At 44.6% G+C, this 19,575-nt stretch overlaps 1 long non-coding RNA gene across 1 annotated transcript in view; it reads right to left on the bottom strand.

Moving 5' to 3' along the window:
• LOC107105600 overlaps nt 1–13,664 on the bottom strand; it is a 36,478-nt gene extending 22,814 nt beyond the window's left edge. The window contains exons 1-2 of the long non-coding RNA XR_001482348.1: nt 13,596–13,664; nt 7,530–7,593 (exon numbers count right to left, since the gene is read on the bottom strand). This is a non-coding gene — a long non-coding RNA (uncharacterized LOC107105600). The remainder of the gene's footprint in view (nt 1–7,529; nt 7,594–13,595) is intronic.
• Between the last annotated feature and the right edge of the window lie 5,911 nt (nt 13,665–19,575).

Genomic DNA, 19,575 nt, shown 5'->3' with positions numbered 1-19,575 from the left:
CACCTGAAATTCTGCTTTTGGGATTAAAAATGGAAGAAGTCACCACGACTAAAAAGACTTTACTCTGGTACTTAATAACAACAGCAAGAATGATTTATGCACAATTTTGGAAAACTGAAAAAGTACCAGAGATTGAAGACTGGATACAAAAAGTTCTGTTCATGGCTGAAATGGATAAAATTACAAAAAAACTGAATAACAAGGAGGACGACGTGTTTTTAGAAGAATGGAGTGACTTTAAAATATATCTGGAAAAGAACTGGGATGTGAAACAAAATTTAATATGTTTAGAACAATATTAGGTTAACTGATGTTATCTTGAGATGGTAGTGATAAGAAAAATGATTTAATTGATGATGTATTGTAATGTGGGTGGAAGGGTGGAAGCATTGCGGGAAGCCACAGGAGGAAGGGGAGGTAATGGGAATGGGGTAAACAATGGAAAATTGCAAATGATTAATGTTGGATGTTAAGTTCCTATTGAAAAATAAAAAAAATTGTTTACCAAAAAAAGAAGAAGCAGTGATGATGTTTTGTCTAATGAAATGTCTGTACTGAGTTTGAAACATGGGCACAGATTTAAAAGGAAAATTGAGTGTTTCATATGTAGAGGAAACCATAAAGCTGTAAACAGTGAATTTAGAAATACCTGAGACTTCGAATCTAAAGCAGGAGGCAGACAAAAGCCCTCCGGAGCACATGGTCAGAGGGGCGAGACACCCAATGACAGAGGAAATTATGGCAGAGGCTTTAAACCGCAGACAAAGGGACGTGGAAATTTCCATGCTAGCAGGAAGGATCATGCTTTCAGAATCTGTGATGATGATGATGGATATAAGAAAATATTTTTAGTTGACTCTGGATCCTGCATGCACATTTGCAAATATGAGGAACTGTTTTCTGAACTTGATGTTAACAATAGGCCAAAGATTTTTCAAGCCAATAAGGAATTGCTTGATGTCAGAAGTGTAGGAACAGTACCTATTGAACTTCTCACTACTAGTGGAGAAGTGATTAATGTTAAGTTGCAGGATGTGGCTCTAGTTCCTGGAGCAGCTGATAATTTGATTTCAACTAAAAGGCTTATGGACAGTGATCATACTGTGTTACTTAAGAAAGGGGAAAACAGTAGGATCATTGCTGAGATGCCTGATTTTGAATTCAAAGTGGAAGAGAGAAATGAATATCATTATCTTGTGGATGCCAGTGAGGAATCTGAAACTGTTAATGATGAGAGACAAGTTTGTCAAACTAGCAATGACTCTTGTAATCATCAGGATTGTTTATATGCATGGCATTTGAAATTTGCGCACAGGAGCATGCAGAGTGTTGAAAGGCTGTTGAAGGAATGTGGAATCTCTGTTGTGAATTGTGATAAGGCAAAGGAGAAATGTGAAACGTGTCTCAAAGCAAAAGGGACAGCCCCACAATATTCTTGCAAATCCACTGCTCACAATGGAACCTGGATATCTGAAGGAAAAGAACGGAAAACCACTCAGAGTCATTGGAGAATACAGAGAAGCAGTTGGAAAACTTCTCTACCTGAGCAAAACTACGAGGCCAGATATCACAGCGGCAGTTAGCATCTTATGCAGGAAAGTGAGTTCGCCTAATCATCATGATTGGAGTGCAATAAAGAAACAGGCATGGTACCTGAAAGGAACAATGGACTTACAACTAAAAATTGCACCGTCTGAAGGGCCCAGACTAGTCGTATACATGGACGCCAACTGGGGAGAAGAATCGGACAATTATAAGTCTACAAGTGGATATCTATTTTTCTACGGAGATGGACTAATAGACTGGACTAGTAGAAAACAAACTGTTGTGGCGCAGTCTACAGCAGAAGCTGAGTGTGTTTCAGCAGCAAGTGCCTGTAGTAGACTTGAATGGATTTTTCATATGTTAAAAGACTTTGGAATAAGAGAACCTGTACCAAATGTTTGAGGATGATCAGGCTTGTATTACTATATGTAAGGAAGAAAGCACCACAGCTAGAAGTAGATCAATTGGTATTAAGTGTGCTTTAGTGAAAGATTTGTATCAGAAGAAGGTGATATTGAGCATTGTTGTACAGGAGAAATGGTGGCTGACATTCTGACTAAGCCACTGACCAAAGAGAAATTTGAATGTCTACGTAAAATGTTGAATATGATTGGTACAAATGTTGAACTGAATAATGTTTTGTATGTGTATGTATGACTTACATGTTAGACCTTGAGAAGGGGTGTTGGAAATATATGTATTTACAAGGTCTGACAATCCAGTCATTATAGGGTTAACTTGTTTACCTAGTATTGCTATTGTTTAGACTGACCTGGAAGGGATACCTGGCACTGAGCCAATGGGGAATTAGCCCGGGGAAAGTAGCTTCTATTGTGATACAGATTGGTTGTTTGTTTTCAGGTGACTTCCTTTCTTGGGGTCGAGAAGGAGGACAGGTTCTCCATTGTCTGTGTGTTAGTGTGTGACTATGTTTTGAGACGTAAGCAGTAGAAAATGTAGCTGTTAGATGTTCTGTTATTTTGTAGGTTCCCTGTATACCTTTTACCCTTAGAAATAAAGGTTTTTAAAAGCAAAGAAAACTCTTCTTTCCAATAGAGCAAGATCCATTGATACTCTGAGTAACTGAAATACTTTTGACTATTTTTACAACAGTTTAAGTTTGTAGTTTGTATTATTTTTGGATTTTCAATAAAAAAAATTTTTTTTAAGGATCTGGTAGGAGGTGATGTGAAAGACCTTGACTTGAGACCTCGGAGAGCCGCTGCCAGTCACAGTAGACAATAGAAACCTTGACAGACCAGTGGACGAGCTCAGCATCAGGCAGCTTCATGTGTAGATGTCCTGGTAACATCTAGATTAGATTACTGCATCTATGTGTGGCTGTCCTTGAAGACTGACCAGAAGTTTCAGTTGGTACAGAATGCTATAGGACCCTATTTGGGTAGAGAGGTGAAATACAATTTTTTTTTAATGTGTTCTACTGCCAGAGCTGGTCCTGCCATAGGACAGTTTCTTCGGCCTGTCCAAGGAGTCTGCTTATGGGGGCACCAGAAAGCCCAAAAGGCATAAAGGTGGTTGCTTCTATCTATATGCTGGTGAAAGATGAAAACAGCAGCAGCATGTGGGGGGGGGGGGGGGGGTGAGAAGGTGCAAACGGCACTGCCAGGGCGCAGTGCCATCAGGGATCTCAGGATACAAATGGCAGGAGGCAAGGGCAGCGAAGGGGGAGCCACTAGAAAGGATGCCACACCAGCCCGTTTGTGTAAAACCTCCCAGATATGATCTAAGGAGCTATCCACCAGCTCAATCTGTCCACAGAATATGTGATACAGAACTGTACAGCAGGGCATTTTTATTAAAGAAATGGGATTGTACTTTATTGCACTGTATTAGGAGCTGCGGTGGCTCAAGTGGTTAAGACACTGAATTGCAGGCTGTGGAAAGTCAGTAGTTCAGCAGTTTGAGACCCGAGTTGCCACATGACGGAGTGAGCTCCTGTCTCTAGTTCCAGCTCCTGCCAATCTAGCCATTCGAAAGCAAGAAATTGCAAGTAGATAAAAAGGTACCACTTCGGTGGGAAGGTAACAGCGTTCCGTGCGCCTTGGTGTTTAGTCATGCTGGCCACATGACCACGGAAATGTCTTTGGACAGCGCTGGCTCTTCGGCTTTGAAACGGAGATGAGCACCGCAACCCTAGAGTCGGATTCGACTTGCTTTCGAGCAAGGGAACCTTTACCTTTTACCTTTATAACCTTGTTTTACCTGCACTATTTTCTAGTTTTGCAATCGAGTTTTACTGCACTGTAACTGACTAAATATCACAGTGCTGTGATTCTCAGTGCTGGGCTGGAAGCAACAGGAGCAGACCGAGGGAGCTGACAGCCAGCATTGCTAATGCATCCCAGGGACAGTTTGTCAGAGAACCAAAATGTCATACAGGAAGGTCACTCAATGGCCAGAATCAAAGCCAGGGCAACTGTTCAAGCAAATGCTGAGTCAGGCCCTTGGTCTACCACAGCTAGTGTTTTTTACTCTGACCGGCAGCAACTGTCCAGGGTTTCCGGTTAATATCTTTTGCATCACAAGGAGAAAGGGTTAGGATGCAAGAAAGCAATGTTCAGGAGGGCGGACAGGGAAAGGAAATGGGCTGGAGACAACTGTGCTACTAAACCTGAGCTGCTCAGTTGCTCAGATCTGTTTATTTGCTTGATTTTAGACATTTGTAGCTGAGGTTTAGCAATCTCTAACTCCCAGTTAACTCTTTTGCTGGCAAGGTAAATAGGAGATGCTTTACTTGGGCTCCACTGAATTATTCCTAGATTTAAAAGCAGCCATTCAGTTTTTACGTTGCAATATAAAGTGTCGTGATGTGTTGGCTTTCGTGATCTATTAAAAGTGCCTAAATTAACACAAGTATTAAACACAGTTCTTAGTTTTTCTTGTCTTCACTTTACTCATGGGCCAAGAATTAGACTCAGGGGCATAGTCTAAATCTTTTTTTTTTTCCCAGTTGTCCAGAGTTGGCCAGTTGCACTTTGCACACCCACTCTGGAGCTGGAAAGGAAGTCTCTATCCACAGAGCACTGCCTGCAAGGCACAAAACTATTCACATATGGGAATCTATTGTTCCAACAGGAAAGCAGGCTTTCCCCTTTATTGCTGCCCTGGAGTCCTGGCCAAAGGCTAGGGGAAAAGCCATGCCACTTTCCCACACTCGTGGGGGGGGGGGTGGGGGGGGGAAGCACACTACACCAAGATGACTGAGCTCAGTTCAGGACCCCACAAAAATCCTACACATGGTCTTAGCCAAAAGGCCAAGAAGTGATGGACCCCACTAAAACCCAATCTCTTTGGAGGCAGCACTGTGCGCTCCTCTAGATCACCAGACATTTGTGCAGCAGCAGACAGGAGCACGCAAAGCTGTTTTATCCCTAGTCAGTCAGACCACTGGTATGGGAAGTTCTCCTGCACAAGCCCTGGTGAAATGAACAAGAGCCATCCACAGCTTCTTTCAACGAAGCTTTTACAGGGGGGGGAAACTTGAACACACGATGCAGCCTTATACTGAATCAGACCATTCATCCATCGAAGTCAATACCGTCTACTCAGACGGGCAGCTGCTCTCCAAGGTCGCTGGCTGTTCACATCGCCCACTACCCGGTCCTTTCAATTGGAGATGTCAGGGATTGAACCTTGAACCTTCTGCATGCCAGGCAGAGGCTCTACCTCTCCTCTATGGGTTGAGCCCCATGTAGACATATCAGCTTGGATCCTGCCATACGTAACTTTCTTGCGTTCCCCCATCCCACAGCAGCCCAAAATGCCCCCTGAAACGCTGCTCCTGGGAGTGCAGAGGATCCTCAGGAATAACAGGGGGGGGGGTCAGATGGCTGCTGTGGGGGCAGGGAAATCAGCATCTTGCATGCACAGTAATTTTAGGCGGGATCCACTCCACTATTTGGATTTTTCACCTCAGGCACTAAAATGTCCTTGGAAAAGAAAGAGGCCCTGGGAGGCCTTTGCTCAGATTTCAACTCTGGAAAAGCGACCAAAGAAAGAAGGAAAGAACAAAAACAGTACATTACTTCAGACAACTCAAGCAAGCCAGCCAAGCCAGAGAGTGAAAACAAAGATATAACAATCCCCCCCCCCAATAAATGGGAACCGTTTTTGTTTGGGCTAACACAAACAAATGCTGCCTGAGCCATATCGCACTCAAGGCCAAAAGATCACACTTTGCTCTTTCCTTCCCCCCCCCCATTGCCTTCCCCTCCAGAGTTCATTTGGAGGAAGTCCTAATTACAGCAAAATGCAAACAGAAGCCACAAGCAGTATGAATGTTTATAGTGCCTTTCTAAAGGGATTATGCAAGCTTAGTAGTAGAAGAGGTCAGGTGCTTGCCAAGCGGCAGGCTGATATGATAAATCCTGACCCGCTGGCCTAGCCCGATTACCCTCCGCTTGGCAGTGTGCGGGATAAAAGGCTCACCCGGTCACACAACCTGCTAGCTACACGGTCAGGCTATTGTTGTCACCCTTTCAAGAGACTCATCTCGACGTGGGAAAAAAAGAAGAGGCTCTGCCAGGAAACACTTGGGAGAAATGGAGCAATTGCATCACTGGAGCAATCTCTACAAGCAGAAAATTAAGGAGTGGCTTTCATTACAGATAGGAGGATGACCCCTTGAAGGCTACCATTGCCTATGTTCCAGGGTATCTGGAAGACAAAACAAGAGCTTACATCCAACCCCTAACGATGACAGCCAGTGTGGTACGGTGGTTAGAATGCCAGACTAGGGTATGGGATACACAGGTATGACTCCCCCTCAGCCATGGAAGCTTGCTGGGTGACCTTGGGGCACTTTCACACCCTCCGTTTAACCTACCTCACAGGGTTGTTGTGAGGATAAATGGTGGAGAGCAGAATGTTGTACACCGCTTTGGGTCCCCATTGGGGAGAAAGGAGGGGTATGGATTTATTTTAATTGTTTCAGTAAAGAATAGTAAATGCCAAGCAACGTGATGATTTTACTGATCTTGTTTGTATCGATGCAGAATATGTGAATTCTCTAGGGACTGTAGAATTTCTAGAGGCTGGAGTGGTTGCATTCACAAACAGATGATTAAGTGAGGGACATAATAGAGATACATAAAATTACAAGCATCATCATTTTGATGGATGCAGCATGGAGGGACAAATTGCACAAGTCCTGGCAGAGGTGCAGGGGATCTCTGTATGCTCAGCATCCAGAGACACACTGTCCCACTCCCAACCCACAGAATATTTTATCTACTTATCCATTTTAAAAATGTTCCCAATCTATCTTTCCTTGTCAAACCCAACATAGGTAACGATAACAGAGTAAAACTTGTTGCTAAAATATCATATTCAAACAATAAAAGAGCAACAGCCCGGAAATCAGTTATCCATTTAATAAAAACACAAGGAAAACCTCTTTCAAAAGCAGAATTTTTTTATGGCCTTACTGAAAGAGAACAATGAGGAGCTGTTAAAATGAACCTGTTCCATTACTGGGTGCTTGGAATAGAAAGCAAGTTTTTACTTTAACCTGGTAAATATTTTACAAACGTTCCCCCCCACCCCAGGAAGGAATGACAGCCAGATGTCAGCCAGTACTGAGGGTTGGGAGCTGACCTTGCTCCCTGCAGCACGTAAGAACCAAACTTGCTATCTTCATATCCCCGCCCCTTCATTTGCATAACCCCATCCTGGGTTCTGTTTCTTGAGTATGCCAGGGTGTGATGCAAGCTGGGAATTCCCATAGACTGACAAACTCGTGAAGAAAGTTCACTCCCTTTAAAAGACCTCTATAGTTGGCACAGGAAAAAAAGATAAAGAGAAGATGGCACAGTCCTTAAGCATTAGCTACAACACCGAAGCTTGGGAACCTCAGGTAGTTATGGCATCAAACACTGCAGAAAGAGGCCATTCATAAGTAGCAAACTTAGATCATATGGCATATTTTCCAAGCCTTCAATGCATTACAGATAGCATTGACCCACCTTTGTGCAATGTTCCATCTTCAAGAGGTTTCTCTTGCAGACTCTGCCCATCTTCTAATTTAGTCTGGATTGAGACAGACAAAGAACTCATAAGAAGCAATAATCATAAGAGCAATAATTTTTTCAACTCTTGAGATGCCAGAAGAGAGAATACAAGATGAGTTGTTATATGGCCTGGCTTTTGCAAACAAAAAGAACATGAAAAACAATACAAGTCAGGAAACTTCACCCAATGGAAGTACGGAACATACAAGGGAAGAAATAAAGACCACCTTCAGCACATACAAAGAGAAAGGACACCGGCTTACGATCATCATGAAAAATAAAATTCAAAAAAAGAGAAAAATATAAATACTATAATTAGATTGGTATAAGGAATGTTGATATATGTCTAATAGTTTAATTTGAGTTATAGCTGGGAATAAAAATAATATAACAGAAAAACATTTAAACAGAAATGAAACACATAATTATAAAATAGTAAAGAAAGCACAGAAAGATAATTTGTTCATGTTAAGAAACATGTAATCTACAGCTGTAACTCAATAAGAAAGACATTATGGATCTGGATTCACATATTGGCATTGATTTTATTATGTGGTGCAAATAGAAATTGCTAACCTTCTCTTCTGTCTACATGTTGTTTCCATTAAAGAGCCTAATTAAAACTAACAGTAATTAATAAGATTCTATTAAGAACCTATCAATGAAATGTTAATGTTTCAGTTTTTATTGTGATTTATATAACTCCATTACTTTTTAAATATGATTGGTAGAGTGATTTTTGATTCCTTGTAGCTGAAATATTAGTAGAAGATTGATTATGTTATTAGAGTTATATTAGTTTAATTTACCTAAAATTTATATATACTAAGAAAATAGATTTATAGCAGTATAAAGAAAATTAACAACTATTAGAAATATATAACGTTGTTGAAAAGATATTTGTTAATTTGGTAAAGCTTTAGGTAATTTTTGTTTGTATGTTATGTGTGAGCAGGGCTTTTTTTGTAGAAAAAGCCCAGCAGGAACTCATTAGCATAATTGGCCACAACCAAAAGCAGAAACTCATTCGCATATTAGGCCACACCCCTGACAGGACAGGTCATTAGCATATGAGGCCACACCCCAGTGTTACCAGAAGTGTGCTCATCCAGCCACACCCACCTTTTGCTTCTTATTCTGTTGACCTTGTTTGTGGTCAAAACCCAGGGCCTTTTTTCGTAGCAGGAACTCCTTTGCATGTTAGGCCACACACCCCTAATGTAGCCAATCCTAATGAGTTTCTGCTGTTGGGTGTTGCCTATTATGCTTATGAGCTCCTGCTGGGCGTGGCCAACTCAGGAGCCAGCCGGAACTCCGTTCCTGTGCGTTCCTGCCCAAAAACAGCCCTGTGTGTGAGCAAACTGACTAGATTCTATTACAATGTAATACTCTCACGTTTTTCTTTTTCTTTTGAAAACCAATAAAATATTATTTTAAAAAATAAATAAAAAAGATTAAACACAAGGCTGCCTTACACTGTCTGACCACTGGTTCCCTTAACTCTGACTGGCAGTGGTACTCCAGGATCTCAAACAGAGAAGGATCTTTCTTAACCCCTACTACCTTAAATCATTTAATGAGAAATATTAGGAACTCAACCTGGAACTGTCTCCATGCATTGCACAGAGTCTACCACTGAGCCACAGGCCTTGCTTTGAACGTTAAAGTAAGGTACTTCAGTGCCTCAGTGAAGACACACACACATTCCACATGAACTGTTCAGAATTTTATTATTTCATTCAAGCAATACAGATCCAGACAAGCTTTCATTTCCTTCAAGGAAGGCAGCTAGGACATTTTTTAAAGAAGATATAATAAACCACGAGAGCTTCACATTAGACATCTTCCTGGACTTCCACAGAAAGACCAAGCAAAAATAAATTAAACTAAATTACCCCAAACTGTCCCTTGGTCTGGGATGCCACTTGAGGCAAGGTGTCTCAGAGCCAAACTACACATGATGGTGTCCACAGGCCCAACCTATGGGCCCTGCTGCCATTTTAAACCCTCATGAGGCAGTTTAAAAATGCCGTGAGGGCCCGTAGCATGGTGGGATGAGGCACTCCCATGTGTCCCTCCCTTCCCCCAGTGACTTTTCAAGTGCCAAAAGAGCCATGGCATTTTAAATTCACCTAATTAGGCTTTAAAATGGCAATGGCATCTGCAGGTTGGACCCATGGACCCCATCATCATGTCTAGTATGGCCCTCAACTGCCTGTTTATAGAGGCAACTCCTTTGCCACAAATAGAATGTTCACAATATCCAATGTTAACTCAAACATAATTGAGCCAGTTTACACATGTGGTTCTGAGGTAAAGGGATATCCATACATTTGTTAATTAGTGCCTTCTCCAGCAGTGACAGTAAGGGGGAAAGCCTCTAAGATGGTAGAGGGCAGACGTATGGCCCAAGAGTGGATGCCCATCTTCTCAGGATGATGGCTGCCCTCCAACCAAGCCAACGTCTCTAGGAAACCTGCAAAAAGTCTATCACATTTTCATCCTTCCCTTCCTCCAAGAAGCTCAGGGCTGTATCTGTAGTTCTCTGTTCCCTAATTTTATCTTCTGACAACAGCCCTGTGAGGTAGGATTGTCCAGGAGTAAAAGGGTCGAGGTTACCCATGGAACTTCATGACTGAATGGGGATTTGAACCCAGGCCTCCTATTCTAATACTCTAATCAGTACTTCACACTGACTCTCTAATGCATATTATTGTCACCATCTTGGATGCGTTTCCTTTCTCCAGGCACTGCCATCCTAAGAAGCTAGGTGAAATTGGGGGGAGGGGAAACCAATTTCAAGCTCTGTCATTCTAGAAGCATGGTTAGTGCTGGAAGATACTTAATCCAATCACATAGCCTAACCCCGCACATATGTAATGTTATGTACGCGGACCGCCACCAGGAGTCCACAGCTAAAGCAGGAGCTTGGTCCCCAAACACAAAGGGGACCTAGGATCCTAGTCCACCTCGAGTCCACCAATAGCACCCTTGGCGGAAAATTCAAACCCTCCTGTGGGGACATAGGTGTGCCAGGTGGAGTGTATATAGTTGGCCTTGCAGGGCCGTTTTCCTTGTCTTGTTGTGAAGTACAATAAACGCGTCTGAACGCATGTCGTAGTCCGAGTTCTCCATGCATCGAACCCAGTACTATTCAGTGGCGATGAGGGTGGGATCCTGATGAGCAGGCCAGGCTCCTCTTCCAGCGCAGCACCGAGCATCATTCCAGAAAACACCACCGCGCCCTGCACCGCTCCCAAACAGCACCACACCCGGCGTCACTGAACACTGCTCCCCTGCTCCACGCTAGAGTCATGGCCTCCACTCCAGGACACCTCGAGGTTTTCGACCCCACTCATCCTGAGCTCTGGGATTCGTGGATGGACCAACTAACCTGCCACCTTTCCTTCAATGAGATTTTTTTAAAAAAAAAAAATTTAGGACCTTTCCTTCAATGAGATAACCAATGCAGGCAAGAGAAGGGCTCTCCTCCTCAGCTCTTGTGACGTGAACACCATCCAGCTCGCGAAGAGCCTCCTGGCCCCAAAGGCTATCCTCGAGTGCACGTACAAGGAGATCATAAACGCCCTGACCAGGTACCTCACGCCCAAGCCAACAACGCTGGCCAAGTGGTCGGAATTCCAGGGGCGTATCCAGAAGCCCGGCAAGACAGCCGCAGCATTCATGGCCGCGCTGCGCCAACACGCCATGGAGTGCGACTTCTCCAAGGTGGAGGAGAACCTCTTGACCCAGTTTGCCTGGGGAATCAGCGACGTGAAGCTCCGCCGAAAGATGATCGGCACATCCGACATCAAACTCAACGAGGCCCTCCAGCTCACCATCACCCACGAGCAGGGGTCATTTCTTAGAAAAAGAGGTGCAGGAGCTCATTAGCATAACCTATTTGCATATGCCACACCCCTGACATCACCGGAAGTGTGTCAGAAGGCAACACCCACCGCTCAGGTTCCACTTTGGATTGGTAGCTATGGGGGGGGGGGGAGATGTGCAGATCTGGCCTTGCAGAGGAGGGAGAGCTTGTACCTGAATAAAACTTGGTCTTAAAGGTGCCACTGGACTGTTTTGGGCCGGGGGGGTGGTGCTCTGCAACTTACCTGGTTGCTTTTTGCTCTGACTGAGGGCTGCTGGGAGCAGGGGGTGGGGCTTGTTGCATGTGCCCACCCCCTGGGCTCTTTACTGCCGGAGCTCCACTCCTGTGCGCTCCTGCAGGAAATGACCCCTGCCTACGAGGCCTCCCACCGCGACCAACCGCCAGCAGCGTCCCATGTCTGAACGCATGTCGTAGTCCAAGTTCTCCATACGTCAAACCCAGTACTTTTCATGTAAAGATAATACCCCATATCCCTAAAGCTTGTTTTTTTAATATCCAACTTTTTGTTTTGCTTTTAAATGCTTCTAGGTCGACATGGCCCTGACATGGATAGCCCAGGCTAGCCTGATCTGGTCAGATCTTAGAAGCTAAGCAGGGTCAACCCTGGCTAGTATTTGGTTGGGAGGCCTCCAAGGAATACCAGGGTACTGATGTGGAGGCAGCCCATAAATCAGCTGTGACTTGAGGGCACTTTCCTCCACCACCAAGTTGACATGTTCTCAATAAAAGGGAAAATACTGTTGAGTATCTGCTGCCACCTAGAGACAAAAAATATTTTAACACTTTCTCAGGAATAAAGGAAACTATTGTTCCACAGAGTTGCCTGTTTTGCTGTTGCAGGAACAGAAAGCCTGTGGTGGTACCTTAAAGACCAACAGATTTTTACTACAGCATAAGGTTTCATGGACTGGAGCCGACTTTGTCAGATGTATGCAGTGGGTCCTCATTAGGCAGGCATATAGGCAGGCATTAGGCAGGCATATATACCCGAAAAAAATTGTAAACAACAAAGGACTATTAAATCCAGGAATACATCTCAGCCTGCATTTCATGTGCCTTTTGATACTGTTGTTTACATTTGTTGCCCTTTCATAGCCTCCCATATGCCTGGTGGGCTTCTCACACCCATCTGACAAACTTGGTTCTAGTCCACCAAAGATTGTGCTGGAACGAAACCCGTTGGTCTTTAGCACTCCCACAGGTGCCCTGTGTACCTGATGAAGTGGTCTGGAGCAGCTGAAAATTGCACAATGCACTGTATTATTTTGATTGGTCTTCAGAAAAAATATTACACGACTTTTGTGTACAGAATCTTAGTGAACTACAGCTTTTACCAGTGGATTACTTCCCACTGGAAGGGGCAGGAGGCCAATCACAGCCACGGGGGGGGGGGGGGATTTAAGACAGCTGCTTCCCAGCTTCCTATCAGACACTGCAAGGGATTCTGGGAAATATCTCTTGGGACACAATCATGGGCTGGCCCTGACTGTGCAGGGAGTAGAACAGATGGAAGAATCCCCTGCTGGGGCAAAGGACTGTGTGCAGTGGCCTGAGTAGTATATGACCTGCTGCTTTGGAAAGGTTGAGTCAATTGGCCCCTCAAAATTAAGTACATCAAACAAACTCCATGGAGATTCAATTATGAGTAGATAACAAGTTTGTAAGAAGCTACATCAGTGCTCTAGAACACCCCCCTGCCCCAAAAAATAGCAGTAAAATTCCTTTTTGTTGGGATCAACCAGACTGTCCCAAGGCAGAGAGCAAGCTTTTGAGCTCCCCAGAACTCTGCATTAGGCTAGATGTAAACTACAAGGAAGGAAGGAAGGAAGGAAGGAAGGAAGGAATGAATTACAGAATAGGCAAAGCCTGTAATGTGTAGCCTTCTTAAAACAAAGACCAGAAGGAAATAATTAATTTGATGGGGAGCTGCTATTTACCCCACTGAAGAAACTGGGCTAAATGTATACTGACAAGTTACATGTAAGTTTCCCCAGTGGACCAGTTGATATTACCCCAGAGTGGACCCAAGAACAGTGTATGGAGTAGTTAGCCCCCCCCCCAAGTGCATGCTAGGGCAGCAGTATTATGTACCAGCTGAAATTTCTGAATCCTCCACTGGAAAAACTTACTATACTGAGGAGCTCTGATGAAGCTGAGTCCTTCTTGAGAGTTCTGGTTGATAACTGCCTTTTTTTCCTGGAAAGAAGAGAGAAAGGCATTTATTTGCCTTTGAATTCCAGGGACTTCACCATTCACCCCTGTTCAATTCCATCGTATACCTCCTTGCAAGCCGACCAGGAAATCACCAGGGATATATCGCAACCAGGCAAGAGGCCAAACAGTATCTGGAGTCTCCCAGAAATGTTCAGCCATATCACCTAATGCAGAATTCAGAAGGACAGCCATGTAACGCAGTTGCAGAAAACACAACTGTCTTGTGGCTCCTTAAGGAGGAACTGATGTATTGAAAACATAGGTTTTCATTAAAGAGGGCCCATCATGCATCAGATGGAAGTGTGCAGCTGTGAGTGTGGATGCCATAACACATTTGTTTGTCTTTAGGTGCCACAAGATCCTGTGTTGTTTCGAATAAGGAACTGTGCAGGGGATCTTTTGCTGTAACCAGACTGCACCAATAACTGAGGTTTGCATTGGGTGTCAGTGTTTCTGGGCACATGCTTGGTATCTGGGGTGGATGTAATAGCGACTGAGGAAGAACTTTTAAGGAAACAAGGGAAGTAAACCGGGACCTTGTATCACTGTTACTGGCATCTTTACTCCTCACTGTTGATGTTATTTTTCCTCATTGTGATTGTTATGTCTTCACGTAATTACTCTGTATGGTTATTATAAATGCTTAGTTAAGGTTACTGTTCCCGTTTACAGGATGTTCTAGCGATTTCTTTATTTGACTGTTTAACTACATCCAATTGGATTATTTGGCAACTGGAATCCCGTAACTTTGTGTATCTATTAGTACTGATGTTACAATTTATTAAATTGTTGTATTATTTTCAATAAAAGTTTCAGTTGTTAATTTTTACGGGTATAACTTTCCTATTGTGTGGGAGTCTTTGGTAGGCAGCCCATTTTCGGAGTTTTCTTAATTGGTCTCAGGAGGCCAGAAGCAAGCAGACCCAAGCCTAGCAACTCTGCTAGAGCCTCGGGGACCCCTTGGCTCAGACCCTTATCAGCCATGGCAGTTGGTGTCAGGCAGAGGTCGTTTCGTAGAAAAAGAGCTAGGGGAACTCATTAGCATAACTCATTAGCATATGCCACACCCCCTGACATCACCGGAAGTGTGTCATAAGGCCACACCCCCTGACATCACCGGAAGTGTGTCATAAGGCCACACAACCCGCCCCCAACGGTCCCGGCCGCCGCCAGAAGCCTTGCAGCTCCACTGCCGAGCCCCATGAGGGGCCCGGCGGTGGACCTGCAAGGCTGGCGGGAGTGCAAGGAAGCCCCGCGAAGGCCCTCCCTGGCCCCAGGCAGGCAGGGGTGGGGAGAGGCAGGGAGGAAGCAACTTACCCTCCCTCTTCTCCTGCCTCCTCCTGGCTGAATGGGGGCCGGAAGCGGGGCGGCCGGAAGCAGGGGGTGGGGCTTCGTCATGTGCCCCGCCCCCCGTACCTCACCCGGGGGAACTGCGATCCCCCGTGATCCCCCCCGAAATGACCTCTGGTGTCAGGTCACCAACTGTCTCCTCCTGTACTTCAATGAGTGAGAAAATGTCCATTGTTGGTCCCACTGAGATGAGTGGCCCTGCCAGTGTTAACGTGCAGCTCCACAGCGCTCATTTAGTTTGACCTGCTCCCGGGCCATTTTCACTTCCCAGTCCACTCTGGCTTGGTATTATTACCTATAAAGACATACAGCTGAGGAAATAATTCCTCCTGTACATCCTGCTAAAGTCTTTCAGATCTAGCAGGGATGCTCTGATGGAGAAGCCACTTTTTGGGCCAAGGCAGAAAGTCAAGGGCATGAGAGGAGAGAGTCTCACTGGGCAGTTCCCGTATGACAAGAACTCCTTCCCCACAGAAGCCGAGTTAAGCCTGAGCTAAGCATAAAACTCTGCCCTGAAACTCATATGAAATGCCACATCTCTGTCTCTTCTTTCAAATGCCCCTTACAAACCTACTGTTCCAATTACAGTCAGTGTGATCTAATGGCTAGTGTGTCGGGGCAGGACTAGTGAAACTTGAGTTCAAATTCCCCACTCAGACATGACACTCACTGGGAGACCTCAGGCTAGAGTCATTCTCTCTCGAGCAGGCCAATGCATACATTACAGAGCATATGAGTATGCATTACAAAGTTAATTCAAAGCAGCTTACAGCAATAAATATAGTGTCATAAAATTAATTAAAGCAAATAATTAGCTTGAAAACATCCATCAATAAAACATAGAGCTATGAGTGAAAACAATTTCACTGCAAACTTGTTCAGGCAGGGATCTGTTTTATATGATCCTATAAAGTTCTGTGTGCATTCGTGGTGGTATATTCATCATCATCATAAAAGTGACAATAAAATCCAGATTTTGCTGCCTCTGTTTGTTTTTAAATTGGTTGCATTGTGATATTTTACGGCTCTATTTTATAATAGCGGTGCATTGGCTTGATTTCTGTACAATACCCTGAGTGATGGGATCTGCAGTTCAAAATACTATGAGTAGGGATACTGTGAACATATCTGGCTCCAACACTGCTTTTAGAAGGCAAACGAAAATAATACAGCAGTCCTGAGGAGATCTGTGCCAAAAGGAAATGAAATACCTGACAGTGCAATCCCAAGCAGAGCTACAGCCTTCCAAGTCCAGTGACTTCAACGGCATTAGAAGGCTGTAACTCTGCTTAGTATTGCACTGTAAGCATCTATGGTTTCATTCAAGAAATCAGAAGAATGGAAAAGAAGTTTCTGAAGCTTATTCAGTGGGGTTACTGTATTCCAAGATCTGTCTGGAAGCCATGGAGCCTTTTGACTGTGACAGCTAATAAGTCCTTGTGGAAGATCCTAGAAAATCAGTGGCATAATTAGCAATCACCTCAAGAACCATAGACCAGGGTTCCTGAATGTGGTGACTGTGAAGTCTTTTTGGAAGGCAGAGTCCGTGGCATTACATCCCATTGGAGCCCCTCCCCAAACCCTGCCCCCCAGGCTCCCCCCCTCCCAAATCTCCCAAATCTCCAGGTATTTCCCAATCCAGAACTGGCAACCCTAGCAGATCCAAAGGAGATTTTTACCCAGCAAGGATTTTGATTGGCTGTGCAGATTTTTTTTAAAAACGTTGCTTCAACAGCAGCTTCCACCACAGCACAAGGATCTTCACTACATGACTGAAGGTAAACTGCATCTACGCATAGGGTTTATTATATGTAGTACATTTCTATCCCACCTTTCCTACAAGAAGCTCAATGGGGTGTACCTCATTCTCGCCTCCCGTTATATCATCACAACAACCCTGCAAGGTAGATTCAGCCGAGAAAGAGTGGCTGGGCCAAGGTCACCCAGTGAGCTTCCTAGCAGGGAGGGGATTTGTACCCAGGTCTCCCAAATACTAGAACAGCACCCTAACCACTAGTCCACTCTGGTTCTCGTATTGGATCACTGAAAGAAACTGGCCTCTAAAAGTTAAAAGTGGAACCACACACTCGCACAGTGAAATAAGCTTCAGTCGATCCACACAGACCAATTTCCCCCTGAAAAATATTCCCCCACCAAGATATTACAAAATAAGTCCTGCACCTTCTGAAGGGGAAGCAGAGAAGCAGCAGAAGGACCATCATGACGACGGGGGCCACGGATCCTAAACTCCCCATAACTGGGGTAGAGAATCCCAGGGATGTGCCAGTCTTGGCTCTCATTGCTAGTGGGGGAGCCATCGATCCACGGGGACACGGGTGGGAGAGAAGCAATGCTGAAACATACAAGCAAAAAAGACAATAGTATAAAAACACAGGCTAGAGAAGGCCTTTCAATCCACAGAAATGTATACCTTCTGTGATTCCACATGTGAAAACCGAGACATTCTTGAGTAGTGGACACTTACTGTTCTTCTATAGAGGACTCTTGTTACATACTGCTGAAGGCTTTTTTCCTGCGTACTGTCATGTCTGCTGTATTCATTTACCCTGCATTGATATAAAAGCAAAGCAGGATCCTTGTTCTCTCCGGTAATTAGAAAAGCATAACGGTTCTATAATATGAAAATGAACCTCAACAGCTGCCGAGCATGACATGGAACCCTGGCCAATATGGGGAATCTCAAGGCCAAAAGACACCTGCTGCTGGGAATCTTTGTTTGGGTCCCCAGACATGTAGCTGAGCAACATGGAGGGCCCAATATGGATTGGAACCAGGGCATGAGAGATAGGGGGGTTAGTCCACCCCCCCCATTTCCCTGGTTAGAACATACACACATTCATTAAGCGGGGGGGGGGGATGGAAGACCCATATTTTGGAAAAGTCAGGTTACCAGAAGGCAGTTTTGAAGTGTGGGGGGCAGGAGACAAGACAGCACCATTTCCAAATGCTCTGGCTCTAATCTACTCCCCCCCCCCATGGTTATTTTGGGCACCAAAAGTACACATATGGGAGATCCAAATACAGATCCCCAAAGTTAGATATGATTTGGTCCTCATGTTCATGCATGTGCACATTTTCACATGTGCCCTTGAGACAATGTGCTCCTGTCCCACCTCCCAGTCTCCTTCAAAGAGTTAAATCCTAGAGATATGAGGGGCAAGGGACCCTAACAACTCACAACACCTTTTTAAATGTGCATCCCCCTTCAATAATCTCCCCACAAAGGAGAAGAAAAAGGTATAAGTGATTTACCAGGGACTGGTACCTGAAAATCAGGATAGACCTTGGAAACTCTTGGAACCATATGCAAATGATATAAAGCACACACACACACACACATATGTACACACACACACACACACACACACACATATATATATATACACACATATATATATTTGTATGTATGTAAGAACAGTTTAGGAGCTGCGGTGGCTCAAGTGGTTAAGACGCTGAACTGCAGGCTGTGGAAGGTCAGTAGTTCAGCGGTTCAAGACCCGGGTGCCGCAAGACAGGGTGAGCTCCTGTCTCTAGTTCCAGCTCCTGCCAACCTAGCAGTTCGAAAGCAAGAAATTGCAAGTAGATAAATAGGGACCACTTCGGTGGGAAGGTAACAGCGTTCAGTGCGCCTTGGTGTTTAGTCATGTCGGCCACATGACCACGGAAACGTCTTCGGACAGCGCTGGCTCTTCGGCTTTGAAACGGAGATGAGCACCGCAACCCTAGAGTCGGATTCGACTGGCTTTCGAGCAAGGGAACCTTTACCTTTACCTTTAAGAACAGTTTACTGGACTCTGTTTTCACCAAGAGAAGCTTGTGTACATCTTCAAACTCAAGCTTTTTTTGGGGGGGGGGTGTTGGGAAATGAAGACATGAACAAAATGAAATGGAGAACTTGGGATAGCTGGAACAGCTCAGGTGAGACATCGTAATACCATCCTACAATATTATCATTAGGGGTTTGGAGGCAGACGACCTCTAAGCCTGGAAAGGAGCAATGGCTTAGAGAGTGAACACATGCTTGGAACACAGAAAGTCCCAAGTTTAGTTCCTACCACCTGCAGCACAAAGATCTCAATAACCAGTTGTTGGGAAACATCCTTGTTGGCCCAAGACTTCAGAGAACTGCTCTGCAGCCACCAGGCAGTAAGTTCTGCCACCTCTCTACTCAAAAACTAACCACTAGAGGGCACATGGTCCTCTCCCAAGAAAGAAGTCAATACTCTAGGTGATTGTTGGATTTGTCTTTAAAGATGACAGGCAATTACAAACATTGGCAAAGGAGAACTAACAGAGGCAAGGGGGCACAGATGTGACACATTAATAGAAGCAGAATTCTTGGGAGACCATCCATGATTAAAAGGGAAAATGCATTTATTCTTCCATATGCTCCAAGCCAGCAAGGCGGATGACGCAAAGAGTCAGTAAGAAGAAGCCATTGGAGTCACCCAAGCAGCGTGGCTACAAACAACAAACAGGATGATCCGGTTTGGGTGAGCCAGAGGAGGCAAGAGACTTGATTTG

The sequence above is a fragment of the Gekko japonicus genome, unplaced genomic scaffold, assembly GCF_001447785.1.
Source record: "Gekko japonicus isolate JY-2015 unplaced genomic scaffold, Gekko_japonicus_V1.1 scaffold7, whole genome shotgun sequence".
Classification (NCBI taxonomy): Eukaryota; Metazoa; Chordata; class Lepidosauria; order Squamata; family Gekkonidae; genus Gekko; species Gekko japonicus.
Note: the sequence above shows the minus strand (reverse complement) of the source record. Positions and strands in the feature narration are given on the sequence as shown.